Source organism: Giraffa tippelskirchi, chromosome 1 (genome assembly GCF_054371585.1).
Source record: "Giraffa tippelskirchi isolate mGirTip1 chromosome 1, T2T-mGirTip1v1.2.pri, whole genome shotgun sequence".
Lineage (NCBI taxonomy): Eukaryota > Metazoa > Chordata > Mammalia > Artiodactyla > Giraffidae > Giraffa > Giraffa tippelskirchi.
Window position 1 is genome coordinate 117,210,367 of NC_137275.1, and position 21,942 is coordinate 117,232,308.

Below are 21,942 nucleotides of genomic sequence, written 5' to 3' on the forward strand. Positions count from 1 at the left end.
ACAGTGCAAATTTTGAAAGAAAACAACTGATAATTGGTTCCTATTATTTTCTCAATGAACAGGTGAAAGTTCTTACCTTGGGATGATAGGCAACGTTTTCTGGTGAAGTGGGTGATAAGTGGATCCATGCAGCCTCAGCATCTTCCTAGCCCAGGCCCCCCCAGTTAGAGCCAGGGAAACAGGGGCCAAACATCCAGAGGATTCCTGGAAATCATTGGAAAGCCCACCACTCCCTAGTTAAACTGTTTTTGGATAGCTGCCACCAGGTGGCGCCACTCTGCGGTTGGGACCTAGAGAGATTTACGTTATGCCTGCAGATGTCTTGCCAGCTGCGTGCATAGGTCCAACAGGAAGTAAATCACAAACCTTAAATAATGCCACCCTGCATTTTAATCCTGACTTTTTAAAAAGAGTCGGACATGACTGAGCACACACACACACAGACACACCCACACATCTAGTTATAACAAGATTTTATTATCATAACTAAAAGAAGTCTCTTGCAGCCCAGATGATCTTTTAATAATGGAAACTTTTGCAAAAACCAGATAAGAATTTATATTAATTTATTAAAGAATTCAAACAGTCTACTTCATTTGACTACAGGTGTAAGGAATGGAGGAGAGAGATCAAAAAACCCACAGCATCCAAAATCTTTTTAGTTTCTAAAGGAAGAAAAAAGCTAATTTTAGAAAATCTCATGTTTCCTGATTACCAGAACACTTCTCAGGAAGCCAGTTAATTTCCTACAATTTAAATTGTGAATCCAAGTGTCCTTGCCAAGTTTTTCATATTGTCAGTGAGGAACAGGGCATCTGTGGCTAAGGCATCGTGTCTTTGGAGAGCTCAGAGCTGCAACCATGGCACTGTTTCCACTCTGACACATCTGGACACTAGCAAGGCTCAGTATTAGAACCTGCTAATATCTGAAGTACTAATTTCAGTCAGTAGGTGGGTTGATACTTATTACATGGCTTCATCTTCCACTCCTTCAAAATGAATCTCATTAATGTGATAAAGTTCAATATATGATGTAATTCAACAAAAAATGTTGAAAGGTTTTTTCACAAACTACTTAACTTCCCCTAAAAGTTTCTTCTGCTAAAAACTATGTGTTTAGGGGAGCAGGAAAATTGGGTGAAGGTGGTCAAGATATAAACTTATTCATGTATAAGATAAATTAGTTTGGGGGATGTAATGTACAATGGGGTGACTATAGTCAACAATACTGTATTATGTTTGAAAGTTAGTAAGAGAGTTGATCTTAAAGTTCTTATCACAGGCAGAAAAGTTTATAACCATATGAAGCCATGTATGTTAAATAAGCTTATGGTGGTAATCATTTCACAGTGTACACAAAAGTCCTACTTTGTATACCATAAACTTATACAGTATTGTATGTCAACAATGTCTCAATAAAACTGGGGAAAAAAAAATCAAGAGTTCACTATATTCCACTGAATGGCCCTCTGAGTGAAGTTATATATTATCAGACTGTGTATATTGCTTGGATTTTCATTTTTCCCTTTCTATGGCAACTCTGAATATATAGTGGATTTAAGAAAGTATAGAATGCAGTGGATGGGCATGAATAAAGTAAGCAGTGTTACTGAAAACAGCCTTGCTAGCAACAATTTAATAAAAATTAAATTTAAATTATATGCAAATCCAATTCCTTTTGTTCATTTACCCTTAACTCCTTTTAATCAAATTGAACTAATGGTAAATATTAATAATTCATGCAAATTTATATATCAAATTTTCTGAGTTTTGTCTTCTTCACTGAATAGTCTTGAATCACAAGAAAAGGATTCTTCCTCTTCTTCTGTCCCGTCTCACTCTTTTGGCTGGGAGGGATGCTGCATTTTTCATGCCAAACCATGCATATTCCACTCTTGACTCAATTAATCATTGTCATTATCATCATAAAATATAACTATGAAACCCCTTTCCACCACTTCAAGTTTTTTGTTCTGGGAATAAAAGTAGAAAGAAAGTGTTTATGTGAGTTCCTTACTTACTCACGATTTAGATTTGCTCTTTGGAAAATCTTCCTAAAGATTCTTGGTAGCCCACTAACTATAGATACCAGCCTCTTAACTGAAAGTTCTTTCAGACATAGAGAGTAATTAAATTATTCACATGCAGGCTTTATCTAAAGAAATTTTAAAAAGTATGACTTGGAGATTGATTTGAGGATATCAATATGAATGTAAATAACAAAGAAAAAAGTTTCTTAGCCATGTTACAAAAGTTTCCCATAGGGGCAGATTCAGTTTTGGAGTCAATGCTGAGACAAGCCTCTCTGGAGTTTCCAGGGTTGTAGGCTGGCTGGCACAGGAGATGAATTGAGAGGAATAACAGAGAACTCTAGAGTCTGAAAAGAGGATACAAATGAATTTATTTACAAAACAGAAATAGATCCACAGACATAGAAAACAAATTTATAGTTATCAAAGGGGAAGGAGGGAGAGGGATTAGGGGATTAAATTAGGAGGATGGGATTAACATAAACACACTACAGTATATAAAATAAATAACCAACAAAGACCTACTATAAAGTACATGGGACTACACTCAATACTTTGTAATAATCTGTAAGGGAAAGAATCTGAAAAAGAATATACATAGTATGTGTGTATACACACACACACACACACACACACACACGCACATATAACTGAATGACGGTGCTGTATGCCTGAAACATACCCAATATTGTAAATCAACTATGTGTGCGTGCGTGTTAAGGCACTTTAGAAGTACTCAACTCTTTGGGACCCCATGGACTATAGCCCACAAGGCTCCACTGTCCATGGGATTCTCCAGGTAAGAATACTGGAGTGGGTTGCCACACCCTCCTCCAGGGGATCTTCCCAACCCAGGGAGCAAACCCAGGACTCTTATGTCTCCTGCATTGGCAGGCAGGTTCTTTACCACTAGCACCACCTGGGAAGCCCCAAATCAACTATACTTCAATATAAATAAATATATACATACATACATGCAAAATTCTACAAACAGTAAAAATTTAATCTGTTACAGTCCTCCCAAAGATAAAAGGTTTGGGGAGGGGAAAAAAAACGAAGAGTGCAGGGGGGGATCTGAGACTTCACTGGGGAAAGATGCAAGAGGGAGACCCAAAGGCTGATAATCAACCACAGAAGGAAATGGCAACCCCCTCCAGTATTCTTGCCTGGGAATCAAAGGCTGATGGAGAAAAAGTTAATGCGATTCTGTAGTGAAATATCATACATTACCTGTTGCAAGTTCTCCTGTCTTCTCCTCTACAAAATCATTAGTAAATTCACATTGCTAGCTGTCCACAGAAGACATCACATATGAGGTGAGAACGGATTTCTTTTTTTTTTTTAAAGATTTTTTTGATGTGGAAAAAATCTAGCCTTTATTGAATTTGTTACAATATTGGTTCCGTTTTATGTTTCAGCTTTTTGGTCTAGAGGCCTGTGGGGTCTTAGCTCTTGCTTCTTTATTGAATTTGTTACAACATTGCTTCTGATTTATGTTTTGGTTTTCTGGCCCCCAGGCATGCAGGGTCTTAGCTCCCCCGGAGGGGTCAAATCTGCACCCCTACACTCCACGGCAAAGTCTTAACCACTGGACCACCAGGGAAGCCTCAGAAAGGATTTCAGTGACATGATTTTCAAGTCAGAGAACCATTTTCTTATCTAAGACCCAGAATCTCTCATAATTTGTATAGATAGAACAAAATCTTGAATTTTCTAAGGAAAGCAAGCTTTATAGTATTTGAAAGAGAATGCTTAGTATGTCCTGCCCTGGGTTTGTCAGGGAGCAAGGACTTTCGAATATGTAAATACAGTTCCATAAGTGCCTTACACCCACAGTACTGTAACTTATGTAAACAAGTTGGTTTGCTTTGGATTTCTGTCCCTTGCAATGAAAACTCTCCTGTTTTTGACACAAAGGACAATTCTAGCTATCACCAGTAGGTCAGTCAGGACAAGGAGGGTCATGGGGACTAGAAAGGGTAGAGTTAAAAGGAAAGAATTTGGTAGCTGAGGCAATTTGCCATCCTATCTACTTGGGTCCAATCATTGTCAACCTCCAGTCTCAGCACTAGGCTTAATGCAAGAGGAAGAAATCTAAGGACTTCTCAATGAGAGATGTTCTATTAAACTTCAATCATGCCGTAAGTATTGAGGAGCTAGCCAGCTGTCGACTTGAATGTGGAAGATCAGTTGGGGAGAAAGTTCTTTATGGATGGGGTTAAGCTGGCTGAGGAGGAAAGATGTGAGTATTCCATATAAAGGTGTACAATGAATTGCTAAGGTTATTTGTGGTCTAAACATCTGGGTCTTACTACTGAGCTGACATTGACCTTACTATCTTGGCTATACTTCAGCCAGTTTTTCCCACCTAACTGCACCTACTTCCCATTCATGATCCTGGCTGGAGCCACCACTCCATCCTTGACCCTGCTGGCACAATCATTCATTCCCCATAACTCCCTGGAGATTGCTGAAGCTGGGCCCTACTGGGCTGACCATGCCTCCCTCTCTGTGTTTGTGGTTGAAGATTTAGACTCTTACCATTTGCTCCCTTCTCCTGCAGGCCAGGAGGCAAGCCAACACTCACAAGGTTTACCCAGGCACTAAATTTGGTCTTTTGGAGATTTTTATCCCATTTTCTACTGTGAAAGTTATCTATAAAGCCTGGTGGTTGTGGTTTAGTTACTAAGTCGTGTCTGCCTCTCTTGCAACCTTGTGGACTATAGCCTGTCAGGCTTCTCTGCCAGTGAGATTTCCCAGGCAAGAATACTGGAGGGGGTTGCCATTTCCTTCTTCAGGGCATCTTCCTGACCCAGGGATCAGACCTGCATATCCTGCTTGGGCAGGTGGATTCTTTACCGCTGAGCCACCTGGGAAGCCCTATGAAGGCTGGTGGTGGTGGTTTAGTCACTAAGTCGTTGTCTGACCCTTGAGATCCCATGGACCATAGCCTGTCTTGCTCCTCTGTCCATGGGATTCTCCAGGCGAGAACACTGGAGTGGGTTGGCATTTCCTTCTCCAGAGAAGCCTCCCGGCCCAGGAATCAAACCCGGGTCTCCTGCATTGTAGGCAGAATGCTTTACCAACTAGTGGGTGGTAGTAACTAAAGTTTCAGTCCAGGAGAAAATATAAGGATGGAGAGAAGTCACAGCTTGGAAGAGAGTGGAAAAGTGGAATTAAAGATAATAATATTGATTTTCACTTTTTCTCCATGAAAGGAAGATCTCTGTTTTCCTATATTCCATCTGCCAAGATTAGTAGAAGAGTTCTAGTCATGATTCACCAGTGATTCAGGATGGTGAGCTGCCATGACGGTTTCTACCCCTTTATCATCTGGCCCATCTAGGCTGAAGCAGAGAGGATTGTTGACTTTAAAAATAAAACAGCCCGCTATTCTACCAGCAAAGTGTATTTATTCGGGAAAAGTAGAGGAACTGCATTTTGGGATAGGCAGGCTAAGGCAAAACCACAGGCAAAGAGGAAGGTTACTTTATATAGAAAAGGGAGGAGGTTGGGAGGAAATGCTTCAAACAAAAGTCCGTTGGAAGAAAGTGAGAGTTCAGGGTGTTGACAGTTTCTCATTGGCTGGGGCTGCTGCTGATCTAGGAGAAAAACTTCCCTGCTCTTGTTGGAGATGCAGGTCTCTTTCTGCTTGCCCTCTTCGAATGGCAATGATGGGTAGTGCCTGGGAGCTCCCCTTTCGAGACTCCATCTTAAATGTGGTTTCCTTTCATTAGTGTTCACAGGGTCAACTGAACAGCAGAATGCTGTTAGTATTAAAACTTGTTTTGACTCCCCAAATCGATTTTTTCTGTAACTCCATCCAATCTGGCCTTCACCTCAGCTTTCCAACGAAACAGCTCATGTCAAGGTCACCAAAATGAACTTTTGAAAATCCAGTGGGAAATGTTGAGGCACTTCACTTGACCTGCCAGGTCCTCTCTCCTCCTGGATACATTTTCTCCACTTGCCTTCCAGGGCACCACACACTAATCCTCTCCTCCTTGCCTCAACTAGTGCTTCCTTCCAGTTTTTTTTTTCTCCTGACTCCTCCTCTTTCTCATTCTTTCAACACAGGGCTTAGTCTCTGGACTTTTTTTCTTCTACACTCACTATGTTGGTAATATTTCATCTAGTCTCAGGGCTTTAAGTACTTTCTATATATGAATGCTTCTTTAATTAATATATCTGACCTGGACATCTCTCCTTAACTCCCAGCTAGTATATGCAACCACCTATTAATAGAAATAGTCTCAAAATCAGATTATGTTGTTCCCCTCTTCAAAACTATTCAGTGTCTTTCAGTGGCTCCCAGAGTAAAAACTAGCAGCTTTTCAAAGGCCAAGAAGCCCTACACAATCTGCTCCTCATATCTGTCTGACCTCTTCTCTCCCTCCAGCCCACACCCTCCCAGGACGTTTGCTCTTGCTGTTCCATCTTCCCAGAGAACTCCGCTCCTAAGAGCTACATGCTCACCCACCTCACCTCCTCTTGTCTTGGCTTGAATACCACGTTGTCAATGGTGCCTTGTCTATCAAATTCCACACCCCCACCACTTCTAGGTTTTATGTTTCTGCATATCATTTATCACCACCTGACATATTCTATGTTTTACTTGCCTGTTCTGTCTCTCCAGTTAATGTTCTGTCTCTCCAATTAATCTTGTGTTCCAACAAGGCTTGGGATTTTGTTCTGTTATCTTCTGGTCCCCACCTAGAACAAGGTCTGGCACAGAGTAGGTGCCAATGGAGACTGGCTGAATGAATGAATGAATGACAAAAATAAATTGCTATTTCTATTGCATGACCTTCCTCCTTCCTCCAAAAAGAAAAATTCAATTAATAATGTTACTCTGTGTAGACGGTTTTAAAGACACATTTTCTCCCCACTCATTTGTTTTTTATCATGGTTTTATCATATATATTTAAAGACATTTAAGTGTTTAAAAAAACTAAGTTGATAAGGAAAAAAATCTGATGAGAGCTAAGTTTCCAGGAGACTAAATATAAACAAAAATTTAAATATACAATGATTATAAAAGATTTGAGGGAAAAATCACATTGAGGGGATATAAAGTGGAAGCAAGTGTTTAAAGAATTAAACAAGTAGATACAAATATGTTTTTAAAAATTGAAGTCAGATGACAATTTTTTATTCCTATTGTTGATCTGCTATGAAGTCTTTAGATTATGGATGAGATAGTAATTGGAGCCAAAATAGGCTTTGCTTAAATCAAGAAAAGCCTTACATCATCCACATAGTGCCAATTGGAAGAGCCCTGAAACTATTCAACAGCCTCTGACCAACTTTAACACAGGGTGATGATTTGTCTTATCACCATTTTCCTGCTAAAGCATTAATGATATCTAAGCCAAGGCACTGAGCAAAGGAAAAGTTCAATGTTAAATGGGGAAATTCCATTGAAGTATCATTTTAATCACTGGAGACAAGGAACTTTTCTTTGTTAAATTAAAATCAGGTTAGGGAATAGCTTACCTAGAAATGAATTAAATTCGACATTTTTTTCAAATAGATTTTTGTAAAATATATCCTAGAGCCTTTTTTTTCTTTCACAAAGGGAGTATTTAAGATTATCCTCAAGGGACTGGTTTTCAATAGTATGAGCTTAATGCCAGGAATCCAAGAGACTGAGATGGTGGGACGCAGGTTTGAACTTGACAATAATGAGGAGAGACATTGAGGGGAAGATGATAGATAAACCAAAGGGAAGTCTGTAAATGTCTGGCTTCCTTTCTACTGCCAAATCCATTGCATAATATTTGTATCTACCAACCCGAGGCTTCCAAGAACTAAAAATATCCAAGGAATCCGTGAGGCAGTACCCTTCTTCCCCTGTTTACCTCCTTTCGCTCAACCTTGGCCTACTCTCCTGGCATCTTCTCCCATCTCACTGGAATCAACTTCCAGAAGCACTCTTAGTTAAACAGGTGCAAGCATGTTATACATACACAACCCCTTCCTTCACACTCACATGCATACACACACACAGACACATCTTATCCTATGCGTATACATTTTATACTACAATATATGGTGCTTCTATAGACAACAGTACCAATAAACTAGTTTATAGACCTTAGAACCAACACTGGTGGAAACTAAAAAATGAAGCATTATTTAAAATTTTTTGCAAAATTTTATGTATTCATTTATTTTTGTCTGTGCCAGATCTTCGTTGCTGTGCAGGCTTTTCTCTAGTTGCGGTGAGCAAGCTTCTCATTGTGTTATCTTCTTCTATTGCAGAACAGGGGCTTTAGGGCATGCAAACTTAGTAGTTGTAGCACATGGCCTAACTGCTCCATGGCATATGGGATTGTCCTGGATCAGGGACAGAACCCATGTGTCCTGCATTGGCATGCAGATTCTTTACCGCTGAGTCACCAAGGAAGCTGAAAAATGAAACATTAAATCCACGTCTTTTACCATTTTGTCAGTTATACCTCAACAAACTGTGAAAAGTAAAATACTTAATTTCAGATTGAAAAATAAAGGTTTAATAGGATTGTTAATTATATGTAATTCACTGATATCAAATCATTGAAGAAATGTTATATGTGAAGATACAAAGGTAAGTGATAGACTATAATTTGCTTGATAATATTATTTGTTGAAGTTATTTGGAGCTACCCTGGTGGCTCAGATAGTAAAGAATCTGCCTGCAATGCAGGAGACCCAGGTTCGATCCCTGGGTCCCCAGGATCTCCTGGAGAAGGAAATGGCAACCCACTCCAGTGTTCTTGCCTGGAGAACTCCATGGACAGAGGCTATAGTCTATTGGGTCGCAAAGAGTCAGAAACAACTGAGCGACTAACACTTTCTAAATTTTCCTTATCTTATTATTCTAGTTAATGGGATTTCACCCAACCCCCCTGCTTTTTCCTTTGAATGTATCCCTTGTCTCCTGGAGATTGTAGAAATGGATATTTTATTCAATCTACAGTCCACATGGTCGCAAAGAGTCGGACACCACTGAGCGACAAAACAACAACAAATGTATAAATATATTAGGAAAGTGAAAGTCACTCAGTGGTGTTCAGCTCTTTGTGACCCTATGGACTATACAGTCCATGGAACTCTCCAGGCCAGAATCCTGGAATAGGTAGTCTTTCCCTTCTCCAGGGGATCTTCCCAACCCAGGGATCGAACCCAGGTCTCCCGCATTGGAGGCTCTTTACCAACTGAGCTATCAGGGAACTTTTTAGCAAATAGTTTGTGAGATAAAGGAGAGAATCACAGCAGGGAACTGTACATGAGAATGTTTGTTTCTCTAAGGCAAAGGATAAGGTCTAACCTTAGCGCAATTTGAAGTTCCCTATGTCCATGACATTGGGCTATAAGATCTGTACCCCAGTGAACATCCTCACCCTTCAAAGAAAATGCAGACAGATTATTTTGGTATCTAACGACCAGGCTCCTTTCTCATTTCAGGTTTTTGTAAAATTCCCTTTATTTTAATTGCCCAAATTAAAGGGTTAGAGGCTTCCCAGATGAAGCAGTGGTAAAGAATTCACCTTCTGATACAAGAGACACAAGAGATGCAAGTTTGATTTCGGGTTCCTGAGGATCGCCTAGAGGAGGAAATGGCAACCCACTCCAATATTGTTTCCTGGAAAATTCCATGGACAAAGGAGCCTGGAAGGCTCAGTCCATAGGGTTGCAAAGAGTCAGACACAACAGAGCGCATGTGCACACACACACGAGTTGGAAAAGCAGTCATAAAAAAAGAAGTTTCCCACAAAAATCATCATTCATTCTTAATTTTTTCTTGCATCAAGTCTCCTAAGTTCTAGCACTGTCTTTGACACATGAATTAATATACAGCCGAAGTGGACTGTGTATGTTAATTTTTGTCACCTAAATGTCTTTTTCCTTTTTAAAAACTCTTTGTAAACTCCTTTGAGTCTTTCACACACAGTGGCCATTTTTGAAAGACCTTCTCTAAAAAGAAAACTGCTTTTTAGAGGAAGCATAAATGAAATAGCCATCAAAATTCTCTGTGCCCCTGTGAAGGGCTGAATTCAGAGACTTAAATACTTCATCCAGAAAGTGTCACTATGATGTAGATGAAATGAAATGAAAGTAATCTTTATATGAGAAAAAAATCTAGTCCCCTAGAAATGTTATAAATGCTTACTAGTTCAGTCTTTATGAGTCATGAGCCACGATTAGTGAAGTATTCCTCCTCAGTTTTCAGTAACCATGAAGGTAGTTTTTATAAAAGTAGTTTTTACTCTACCCATAGTGATAGCTAGAAAAGATAAACTCCTACACGAAGTAGTGGTGGGGGCAGCGTGGGAAGAGGTTCCAATCTCTGTGGGAAGCTGTAGGTGGTTGGGGACTCCTCAAAGTCCAAGAGGGTACTCCTTCTCATCTACTTTAGCAGTTCCAAGCTACGTTCAATTGCTTGGCTGGTCTGTTCTCTCTCTGTGTGTCCCTCGAATTCAACACAGACATTCACAGAACAGCTAACAGTTCTCACTAAAGCACTTGCGTTTCTATCAACCTGCATCAGCAAGTGGAATAAATTATTAAGAGCTTATTCACACACATTTTATCATTCAAGCCACGTGTTCCTGTAAATTTCTTATTGAGTTGTTCCATTGAAAAAGAAATAAAGATGCTGTGTCATTCAACATATTAAATTCAGCATTTCATCTGAAATTCTCCAAGGTCTTGGGTCATAGTGTCCATGTTGTTTTTTTGTTTGTTTGTTTTGCCAAGGACATAATATCTATCTTTTGCATCGTTCTATTTAAGATTGTGGCTCAAATTTACCTTGGCAGAGGATGAACTCTTCCACAGAAACACTTATCGAACAGGAATTAATACGCTGAATGTTAATTTTTGCCTCTTAAAATAGGAAATTCTCCAAGGTCTTGGGTCAAAATTTAAAAGAACTAGTTTTTAAATCTTGATTTAAAATGTAAATTAGTTTTTATTCTGTCAAAAACCAATCTCAAACTTTTGTATTATGTGTGTTTTATGTAGATGTATTTATATGTGTAAATTTCTATGGCTTTACATGTATTCTGCTATTCTGCATATGTAAACACACACACAGAGAAAGAGAAAGGTAAATGAAATAAAAAATAAAACAGAAGTCAAATTAGAACGTTACATTTGCACAACTTTTCTGTTATTTTTGCAATCCTACCACTCCCAGAAAAGATCACTGGTAGGCATGGAGAACCGAGCAGATGGAGATGACTGCGTGCACCCACGGTTTCCCCAGAGCTTTGAATGATGGTGAGGCCATGCCCCTCGGCCATTCAAGGAGCCCTCTTGCTCCTCATTATTACAGGGCATTTCAACTGAATACACGCTTACTTCCTTGATTTGTCACCACAACCTGAGGAGGTAAGGAGGTACTCCCTATTTGTCCACAACTCTGGCACAAACTTCTTTGGCCTAATTTCCAGAAATTAGCTCCAATTATCAGTCCAGTTATATCTGAGAGCCCTAGGGAATCGTGTCACATACCCTACACAATGAGAATTGGGTTTTCAGATTCCAACTGAGTTGACCTGCAGTCACTCAGTGGCTGTGACTGAGAGACCCTCACAGTCTTGTGGTCCTTTGAGAACAGTCCTGCAGCGTGACTCAGCTGGGGCTCCCTCCTTGGCCTTGGAAGGGTGCCCTTCTCCCTAATTTTCAGCACACAACTAAGACCAAGGTGGGATTTTTCCAAGGATTTCCTGAAGAGTTAAAGATAACAGACACATAACTCCCAAAGTATTTTACATCTACCACTAGAGACCTCAGAGATGACCCTTTATAACTCTGGGGAGCCTGCGTTTAAGGACAGTGTAACCCCTGACTCACAGGAAGCTTCAAACTTCGGGCACTCCAGGCTCCAGGCCCTGATGAAGGGACGTGCTCTCTCTGGCCCAGGCTGGTTGACAGAATGCTTGCTGTGTTCTAATCACTTTTTATGCTCCATTTTCAATCCTCATAGCAACCATGTAATAATGACAATAATAATAACCACCACCATAACAATCCTCTTTACAACGGAGGAGAATCAGGTCCAAAGAGGTTAAAAGTCATCTTGCTCAAGATCACAAAGCCAGGATTTGAAATCCAGAAGTGTCTAACTCCCTCATTTTGGGAATCTAGAGGCAACTACAATTCTGGCAGTGTTCAGAGAGCTAACCTCAAACACGATTTATTGAAATTTTTACAGATTATTGGGTAAAGGGGATGAGGGGGGCACTTGCCATGAGGAGGAAGCCAGGAGTGGGGGAGAGGAACATCCTACACTCTGGATGGGCTAGGAGGAAGCACTGACTCTGAAATAGCACCTCCACTCTTTTCAGTGTTAAAGTATGCACTCTGAATCCAGAGGAAAAGACCTTCCTCTGGGCACACAACTGAGCCCCATTTGCCTCACCTTGTGACAAAAATCAAAACATATCCTAATATTCCACTCCCAATGTCATGAGTATTAGGGAAGAAAGAGAGAGAGCTGATGGACGGGGTTATTTCTATTCTCCTTGAGAAAGCTTCCTTCTTGTTCTAAAGAATAGAAAGATACTTATAGGTAAGCATCAAGTAAGCCATGATCCATCTGCTGGCTTGGCCTATGAAGGTGAATATATGTGTACATCAGAAGTTGCAGTGCTATCTTGCAGAGACATAGAAAGTGATGTGGATGCTATAGAGCCAAAAACCAGATCCTGGGGACCCAAAGGCAAAGGCTGAGGATATGGTGTGCGAACTCCACAAGAGGATGTTTACCCCTTGAGAGAACAGAGGGCAGAGGTGAACAAGGAACAGTAGGTCTATACCTGGTGGACAGTTAGGAGTCAAGCAATAAGATCAACGCAAAATATTCATCAGTGACAGGCAAGAATGCACATCCTCTCCTCCTCAAAAATATGAGTAGTAATTTGTAGTTACACCCATTTGGCATAATTAAACTCACTGGAGATGGTATTCTTTGTATTGTCACGTAGAGCATACGACTACTCTGAAAATACAGCCTTTTTAATGGTTCATTACTTTGGTTCCTCTGCTCTCTCAAATTACTTGATGCAACAGCTTTCAAGTCACAGCACTGTTACCTTCAAGATTTTGCAAGCACTGAGTATCAACTATAGTAACAACAATTACTGTAGAATTTAAGGAGTGTGTGCTCAAGTTAAAATCTGAGCTGAGAAAGTAGAATGCTTCATGAGATTTTATTGCAGAAATCTATCCTAACAATATAATATTTACTGTCTTCAAGATGATTAAAATAGGACCAAAATAGCACACTTCTTCCCCAGACAGGCTATATAGATGATTACTAATGATATACAAATATTCCTGAACAACATATTTTAGCTCTATTCTCTAACTAAACTTGACTACAAATCCAAATTCTCTGACTAACAGTCAAAGAGCATCGTTCAAACAGCCAGCAACAATCCTGCCTAAAGAAAAGTGTCCATGTGCTAACACTAGAACCTACCCTACCTAAAATGACCTTCCCTGGAAGTTATGTTTTACTAAACTTTCCAGACTCTGACTCAGTACAACTTAGTGCTTCTGTTCAGCTAGCCACATGCATGATCTCAAGTCATCCTTTCATTGGTCAAGATTACTTAAAAAATGGCAAATGAATGAAATCATACTGAGAGAATTTCTCCAAGTCAGCGATAGACTGTGCTTCTTATTTCGTACATATATATATATATATATGCATTCTGTGCATGCATGCTCGGTTATGTCTGGCTCTTTGAGACCCCATAGACTTTGTAACCCACCAGGCTCCTCTATCCATGGAATTTCTGAGTCAAGAATACTGGAGTGGTTTGCCATTTCCTTCTCCAGGAGGTCTTCCTGACCCAGGGATGGAACCGGCATCGCTTGCATCTCCTGCATTGACAGGAAGATTCTTTACCACTGTGCCACCTGGGAATGCATATATATGTTATATGTAATTGTTTACTTATTAGAAAATATACATACATATATAACATATATATATATAATTTCTAAAAAGTACATATATATGATTTCTGATAAGTAAACAATTATTTCATTGATCTCTTCCAGATATTTTCAACTCTATTTAACTGCTTCATTTATGTTTACCTTTATTCTTCATCATTTTTGGCCAACTTAGTTTTTCCAGCTACTTATAACCATCAAATGAAGAGTCAAAAAAAAAATTCAGTCCAGGATAAGACCTTTAATCTCTAGCACTTCTGTTCCATGACTGTGATGAGGTGGACCCAAAGAAAGGACCTGGGAATTGGATGATTTCACTTGAGGCTCTGACCTTTTCCACCTTCTGCTGCTCATGCCCAGCAAGCTTAAAGCCTCACCTCACTCTCCCCCTGGGGCTTTCCTAACAGTGGGCAGGAACATTCGTTTAGCTCTGCACAACTTTCCACTCACAGATACAGACACATTTTAGGAAGGAAAGAACCAAGTAAGAAAGTTTAGCGTCTCATCTCAATGAGGTCTGGATTACAATAGTTTTTCTTAGTCCTGACATTCATGGCTGATTCCAAAATGTGATAACAGACTCTGACCCGGTTCCCTATCTGAATACTTTGGCTTGTTTATCCCTTGGTTCTCATTCCTGAATTTCTCCAGTAACTTAATATCCCGATTTGTTGTGTTGACTGAGTTTTTTTCTGTACTAATTGGCAAGTCAGACCTCCCAGTCTACCACAGGAGCCCCCAATCCCCACAGCTCACCTGTACAGCACTCTAGTAGTACCAGTATTACATGGGAGTATTAATACTGTCTAGCAATGCTAGCAGCTAAAGGTGAATCTATGCTGAGACATTCCCATTAAAGTTCTGGCAACTACTATAACCACTGCTTTCTAATTTCCACTTGTTTTGGAGATACTTACCCATTTGAAGACATTACGCATTTTTTATTTAAAAGTGAAGTTGCTCAGTCGACTTCGACTCTTTGTGATCCCATGGACTGTAGCCTACCAGGCTCCTCCATCCATGGAATTTTCCAGGCAAAAGTACTGGAGTGGGTTGCCATTTCCTTCTCCAGGTGATCTTCCCGACCCAGGGATAGAACCCAGGTCTCTGGCGTTGTAGGCAGACACTTTACCATCTGAGCCACCTTAAAAAGTTATCTTCTATTTGCAAATTCTGTTTGCTCATAGCCTCACCTCACCCTTTCTTCCCCAATCAAGTTCTTAGTCTGGGTATGTTCTTGAGGGATGACCGTAGCCGCATGTCCAGCAGAGAGTCTAGCCAGCCCCCATCTGAAGGTGCGAGTGAGTTTCCCACTCCCAGGCTCCTTCTACATCTCATCTCCAAATGTGGAGAAATGGTGGTTTTTTGGAAAGATTTTAAAGAGTTTCTTTGTAAGAAAAGCCATCAGAGTGAGGAAAGAGCCCAGCTTTTCCAAGAAGCATGGGCCACAGCTGTCTCTATGAGCAGGCAAGGACAGGAGGGCAGGCTGCTGGACCTTGGGGCGCCTCTGAGCAGGCAGGGCAGGTCCGCAGAGTCACCCCCTCACTCATGGAGTGTGACTTTTTGAGAGACAGGAAGTGAGGAGCGTGGGTGGGCAGGGCCTTCGACAGAATTTTGAGGAGTGTTTTCAGAATGAGGCAAGAAGGGCTCCAGATCAGCTTGAGGGATTAGAGAGCAAAGCATAGGGGGTGGTTTGTGCTGTTTTGTTTATTTTTCTCAGAAGTGAGGCTGTGAGCTGTGAGTTGGATACCCTTTCATGTTTCTCAAAAGACAAAAATAAAACCGGAATTAAATTTTAATGTTAATGTACATTCTTTAGTATCTCATAGGCCAGTCTATCACTTAGTTTTTGCTGTGAAACAAATCACTCTAAAACTTAGTGATGGAATAAAACAGCTAATTTTTGAACTCACATTTCTGTGCATTGTCCTGGGCTCAAACAGGCAATTTTTGTTTCAGTGGGACTCATGTATGTTGGTAGTCAGCAGCTGGTTGAGGAAGGCAATTAGGCTTTGGGGGGTTGCTGGCCATCAGTGAGGCAGGAGATGGGGGCATCTTGGATACATGTCCCTCCTCTTTTTGGGGGAAACTGCAAAGTCATCTTTCTTCTCCCAACAGTGGGGTAGAGTCTATATCTCTGCTCCCTGCATCTGGACTGTGTAGCTTGCTTTGCTGATTTAACAGGTAGGAAGCCAAGTTGTATCATTTCTAAGCCTGTTTGCTCTCTTTTTGTAGAACCTTGATTACAAGTCACAGAGGAGCCTGGTGGGAACTAGGTCCCCCCAGGCTCCTCTGCCCATGGGATTCTCCAGGCAAGAATGCTGGAGCGGGTTGCCATTTTGTCCTCCAGGGGTTATTCCCACGTAGGGATTGAACCCACGTCTCCTGCGTCTCCTGCATTGGCAACCAAATTCTTTACCACTGAGCCACCTGGGAAGCCAATGAAACACTAACGAGATGTTATTGAAATCGGAATTGCAATAAGCAGATAAATGCATAGTTCATAATTGGCTCCATCAGATAGAGAATAAAATTTACATGATATTGTGTTTCTTCAATAACTTAAGGAAAACTCAGTATTTCTCCTATGAAATTGTTGAGCTGTCATCACTCTTCACCCAACATCCATGAAGCTCTGTTTCCTGAGAAGTGACATATACCTATGTGGGTATGCTTCTTGATTTGATGATTGCAGACCTGTTGTTCTGTTTCACTAATCAATCCCAGATTCTTTATGGAGGTGGCTATCACCGTGTGACTAGTAATCAGGCAAGCTTTGAATTATGGGCATAAGATATTTCACCATAAACCAGAGAAATTCAGAGAGTATGTATCTCTAAGAGCCTAAGGAGGAGACTGAGTCTTGTTAAACTCAATCAGTGACACAAGACAGTATGGAAGTCTCAGAGGATGAGAAAAACCAAGAGCTGAAAGAGAGATTGCTGCAGTGGCTCATGATCTCAGAGAGATGAACACCAGGTAGAATGACCTCAACTCCCAAAAACAAGTGATTCAGAGTACAGTGACTAGGATTCTCATGGCTTCAACTTTCCATTCCAATTGGAGGGGATTTAAGATAGAAAAAACAGGACACTGGCCCTAGATAGCTAAGGTGCACATCCAAGGAAAGATTTCAATGAGCCTAGGCTCTTGCATCTTCCCATACGTGTGTGTGTGCTTAGTGGTTCAGGCTCCTCTCACCATGGGATTTCCCAGGCAAGAATGCTGGAGGGGGTTGTCATTTTCTTCTCCAGGGGATCTTCTCGAACCAAGGATTGAACCAGGTTTTCCTGCATTGAGGGTGGATTCTTTACCACTGAGTCATCAGGGAAGCCAACAGGGGGCTAGTTACTGAAAAGAATAAATGAGATAATGGGTTGTTTCTCAGACTTTCAGTTCAGTTCAGTTGCTCAGTCATGTCTGACTCTTTGCGACCCCATGGACTGCAGCACACCAGGCCTCCCTGTCCATCACCAACTCCCAGAGCTTGCTCAAACTCATGTTCATCAAGTCAATGACAACATCCAACCATCTCATCCTCTCTCGTCCCCTTCTCCTCTTGCCTTCAATCTTTCCCAGCATCAGGGTCTTTTCCAATGAGTTGACTCTTCACATCAGGTGTCCAAATATTGGAGTTTCAGCTTCAGCATCAGCCCTTCCAATGAATATTCAGGACTGATTTCCTTTAGGATGGACTGGTTGGATTTCCTTGCTGTTCAAGGGACTCTCAAGAGTCTTGTCCAACACCACAGTTCAAAAGCATCAATTCTTCGATGCTCAGCTTTCTTTATAGTTCAACTCTCACATCCATACATGACTACTGGAAAAACCATAGCTTTGACAAGACAGACCTTTGTTGGCAAAGAAATGTCTCTGCTTTTTAATATGCTGTCTAGGTTGTCGTGGCTTTTCATCCAAGGAGCAAGCATCTTTTAATTTCATGGCTGCAGTCACCATCTGAAGTGATTTTTGGAGTCTCTCACTGTTCCCATTGTTTCCCCATCTATTTACCATGAAGTGATGGGACTGGATACCATGTTCTTAGTTTCTGAATATTGAGTTTTAAGCCAACTTGTTCACTCTCACCTTTCACTTTCATCATCTCAGACTTTACCATTCATTAATAAGATTCCCTCTCATCCCTACCTGGATATCTTGTTAAAATACAGGTTTTCATTTAGTAAGTTTGGAATGGGGCCTGAGATTCTGCCTTTCTTACAAGCTTTTTGATGGTCCAAAGACCTCACGTTAAGTAGCAATGAGATAATGTTTGTAAAGCATGTGGGAAGTAACTGATGATCTGAAATTACTGCTAGTCATTATTCCAATTATCCTCATTGAACTCATAAATGTAAACTGCTTCCATTTACATTTAATTATCATGCAACACAACAATGATAAGTTATCAAATTACCCAAGCTAATTTTTCATATAAACTTGGCTTAATCTCAGCAATGGCCTCTGTTGCTATGTGTTTATTTTCATATTACATGGCTCATTATGCACAATTTTAAAAACCAGAGAGAATGACCATGAAAATATCTTTAATTTATAATTTTTTTAAATATCTATGTCCATTTTAGTATATAAAGAAGAAAATATAATTTATTGAATTGCAAGAAGTTCAATTCCTACTTTACCCAATCAAAAAATATTATTGTCAATAGTAATACTGGTTGGTTTCATTCAGTAACAAAATATTATGCTCAATAATGACACCAATTGTTATGCATACCAAGAAGAAAAAAATTGGAGGAACATGGCCTAAATTATCTAAAAATGTGGTTATATTTGGAAATCACAGCTTTGTATCAGGAGTTACCTCTCTATTTTTTTCTTTCTTTAATGTAGTTTTATACTCTTAAACTTTGCATAAGTCATATGTTTGACATTTGTAATTTAAAAATTAAAGGAAAAATTATTATTTTGGGCCCTTGTTTACTCTTGACTTTCTCAAATTGGCATCTTTGTAAAATAGAGAAAATATCTTTCAAGGGGAAGTGCTTTCCTTTACTCTTAAACATTTTTACAGAACAATGAAGGACATGATAAGCTTTTCTCAAGGCCTAGTTACTACTTGCCAGTAGATTATGCATTCCAGTATACAGCTTTTTAATTGTGCTGGGAGTTCAACTCTTCTGTCTTTGATACTTTGGTTTAAGAGCTGAAAGAGTTACTATAATTCCATGAGTAGAATCAACTCAGAGTAGACACATTGCACAACAATAGGAGTGTTAAATTTTTGCAATTTTTTTCCTCAACTATACAAGATAATTTAAAAAGTATAAAACCAATCAAAATGGAAATGTATTATTTACTATTTAGGGTGATATCAAATTATAGTATCTTTGACCTGAGTGGAATTTTCAAGCATCATCTGTTTCAGTCTCATTTTTAGGTAAAGGAACTGAAATCTCCAGGGATTAAATGAGTACAATTTGTAGTGAGGTTGTTAGAATGAATGCCACAGAATAATACATTGGCTTAGATTAAACTTCTATAAACAGATCTTAGCATTTCGTTCTTTTGTGTACAAAATTATTTCCAATACAAGCTTCAAAATTATTTTGTGAGCTTCAAAGTGCTGAAGGTAAAGTCTTACATTTGTTATGTAACCTTCTGAGTCCTATGGGATAAAACACTTAAGGCCCCTCCCAAGCTTTAGCAAAGAAAATGACTTTTCCTTGAAATAGCCATTTTAGGAACTGTTTCTACAACTTTAAAGTTCCTGTCTATTCCCAAGTGTGTGAACCCCATGACGCTATAGATTTGGAGTTAAGATCAGAAGATCACATGAAAACAATTGTCTTTAAATGAAGGTCATAGAAGGTGGAAATCAGAGTTTATGATTAGAAATTATTTTTCTGTTTTAGATTTTCAATTGAAAACAAGAAACTGCTATAAGAAAAATGTCTCTTCAATAGGATGTGTAGGCCTTCCAATACCCAAACTCAGCTTTTGCACAGATGGAGAATGTATATTCACTGTTGGTCTTATAAAATTTGGTCCAAAATGCCTGACTTCTAAGTGAATGCTCTTTGGGTGGTAATTCCTATTAAGATAGGAATGATCAAAGCAAGTTTAATGTTGAAAACAGGTATGATTCCTGAATTTGGATGAGAAATTTTATTCATGAGTATCAAAAACAGAAGGGATACAGTTTTGTTGAGGGTAAAAGTCTAAGGGGTTGAGTGTCAAAGTGTTCCCTTGAGATGTCTCTGCATTGTCAACAGCTGGGGCTGCTCTTTAAAGATCGTCACGTCTTTAGGCCTGGTGTAGAGCAATAAGGAGATTTAGGTTCCAAACAGCTGCACTTTTTATTTATCTAGATCCATGATTCATATCCATTCTTTCATTCTCTTAAGAAATGAGATTTATGCCTCTTCTCCCACCCAGTTGTTTGCCTAATATATATTCTTTTTGGCAGAATTTTTTTTTAAGTTGAATCTCATCCTTATGAAAAAGTAGATCTGTGATATTTTAATTATTTACATTATTTGCTGTTCAACCCTTTGTTATCTATACTGGAGTTTTTTTTTTTTTTTTTAAACAGCATGCAAACACACACACGCACATACATGTGGTAATGAGGAAGAACTCAGTGAAAATGTATGGAACTATTCAATTCTTAAAATGAAAGTTTTATTGGGAAAAAAAAAGAATGTACAAAAACCAAATTTTACCACTACACCATGAGTATAACTGTTCCTAGAGCTTTATGAACAAGTATTCAATTTTACAAAGTGATGACAAAAATTGTTTGTTTTCTGTGTCAGTTTTTACCCAGGTGAAATTTTATCAAATAGAGAAATCAGCTCTAATCCTGGTTGTTATGGGAATTTGAGAGAAAAAAATGCCATCTTGTATGTAGTAGAAAGCTGTGGGGAGAGTGCAAATTAGCGAAGATGGCGTGTTCGGGCTCTCTCCCCCCACGTTTTGTAAATAATTATGTAACGGCTGATATTGCTTATAGCACTATGGCTAGGAGCTGCTTTGGGTGATAATGGATATAGGAGCTCCACTCATAAGATGGCGGGAATTACTGCTGCCTCGCGGCTGTGTCCCTTCGATCAGCCATGAGAGGAAAAAATATAGTGTGTTTACTGTTGCGGCTGCGGCATCAGCCAGGAGAGAATACTGCTGTGGCTGCTGCGCCAGTCAGGAGAGAGGTTGTGTTGTGTTAGGTTGTGCTGTGGCTGTTGCCAGGAGAGAATAAATGTGTGTGCAGTTCCTACAACTCCTCTAGTCTCCTTACAGCCTCTTGGCTCACACCTTGCCTACCCTGGGTTCAGTGAACAATGCGAAGAGTGTAAACAGTGAGACAGTTGGCATCAGGAACAGAATCAACAGAGATACAAAAGCCCAAACTAATACTAATGTTTATTCTTCATAAACTACGCTAGGAGACAGTAGAGCAGAAGTCATGATATTACTCTTCTGGTTTGACAGCCATCCAGCTGAGGCTCCTGGCACAACCGTCTCATCCTGTAAGTAATATTGCAGGTGATGTCCTGAAGTTGTAATGGAAATACACTCTCTAGTTTGAATCTCTCAGGGAAACAATGACCAAAGATTGGCAAGAGGCCATGGCCTCCCTCTTGAAGTACTCTGGAGGACTCTCAAAAGTCTCCAACCTGCAGGAAGCTCTCACCCAACAGACAGAATCTAGTTTGAACAGCTCCCAAGGACACTGTATTTTAATGGGACAAACATTGCTGGGTTGTTTTTACCACATTTCTTAAAACAACCTTATGACAATGTAGCCTTCAGAAGTGAATTTCTCAATGGTGGTACCTACATGAATTGTCTCCATTCGATCACCAATCTTACGATTGAGAATCTGGGAAATTAAGAAGTTGAGAGGAAAAGGAACCTGAGTAGGTGGTAGAGAGGGAGAGAAGTCTGGAATCACGCCAGAGAGCAAGCATGTGGAAACACTTTGTTTTCCTGAGGACGC

General features: G+C 39.9%; 1 long non-coding RNA gene across 1 annotated transcript in view; it reads right to left on the reverse strand.

Moving 5' to 3' along the window:
• Positions 1 to 549: 549 nt before the first annotated feature.
• The window catches only part of LOC145536667 (uncharacterized), a 76,671-nt gene continuing 55,278 nt past the window's right edge, over positions 550 to 21,942 (reverse strand). The window contains exons 2-3 of the long non-coding RNA XR_014075950.1: positions 6,650 to 6,755; positions 550 to 2,377 (exon numbers count right to left, since the gene is read on the reverse strand). This is a non-coding gene — a long non-coding RNA (uncharacterized LOC145536667). The remainder of the gene's footprint in view (positions 2,378 to 6,649; positions 6,756 to 21,942) is intronic.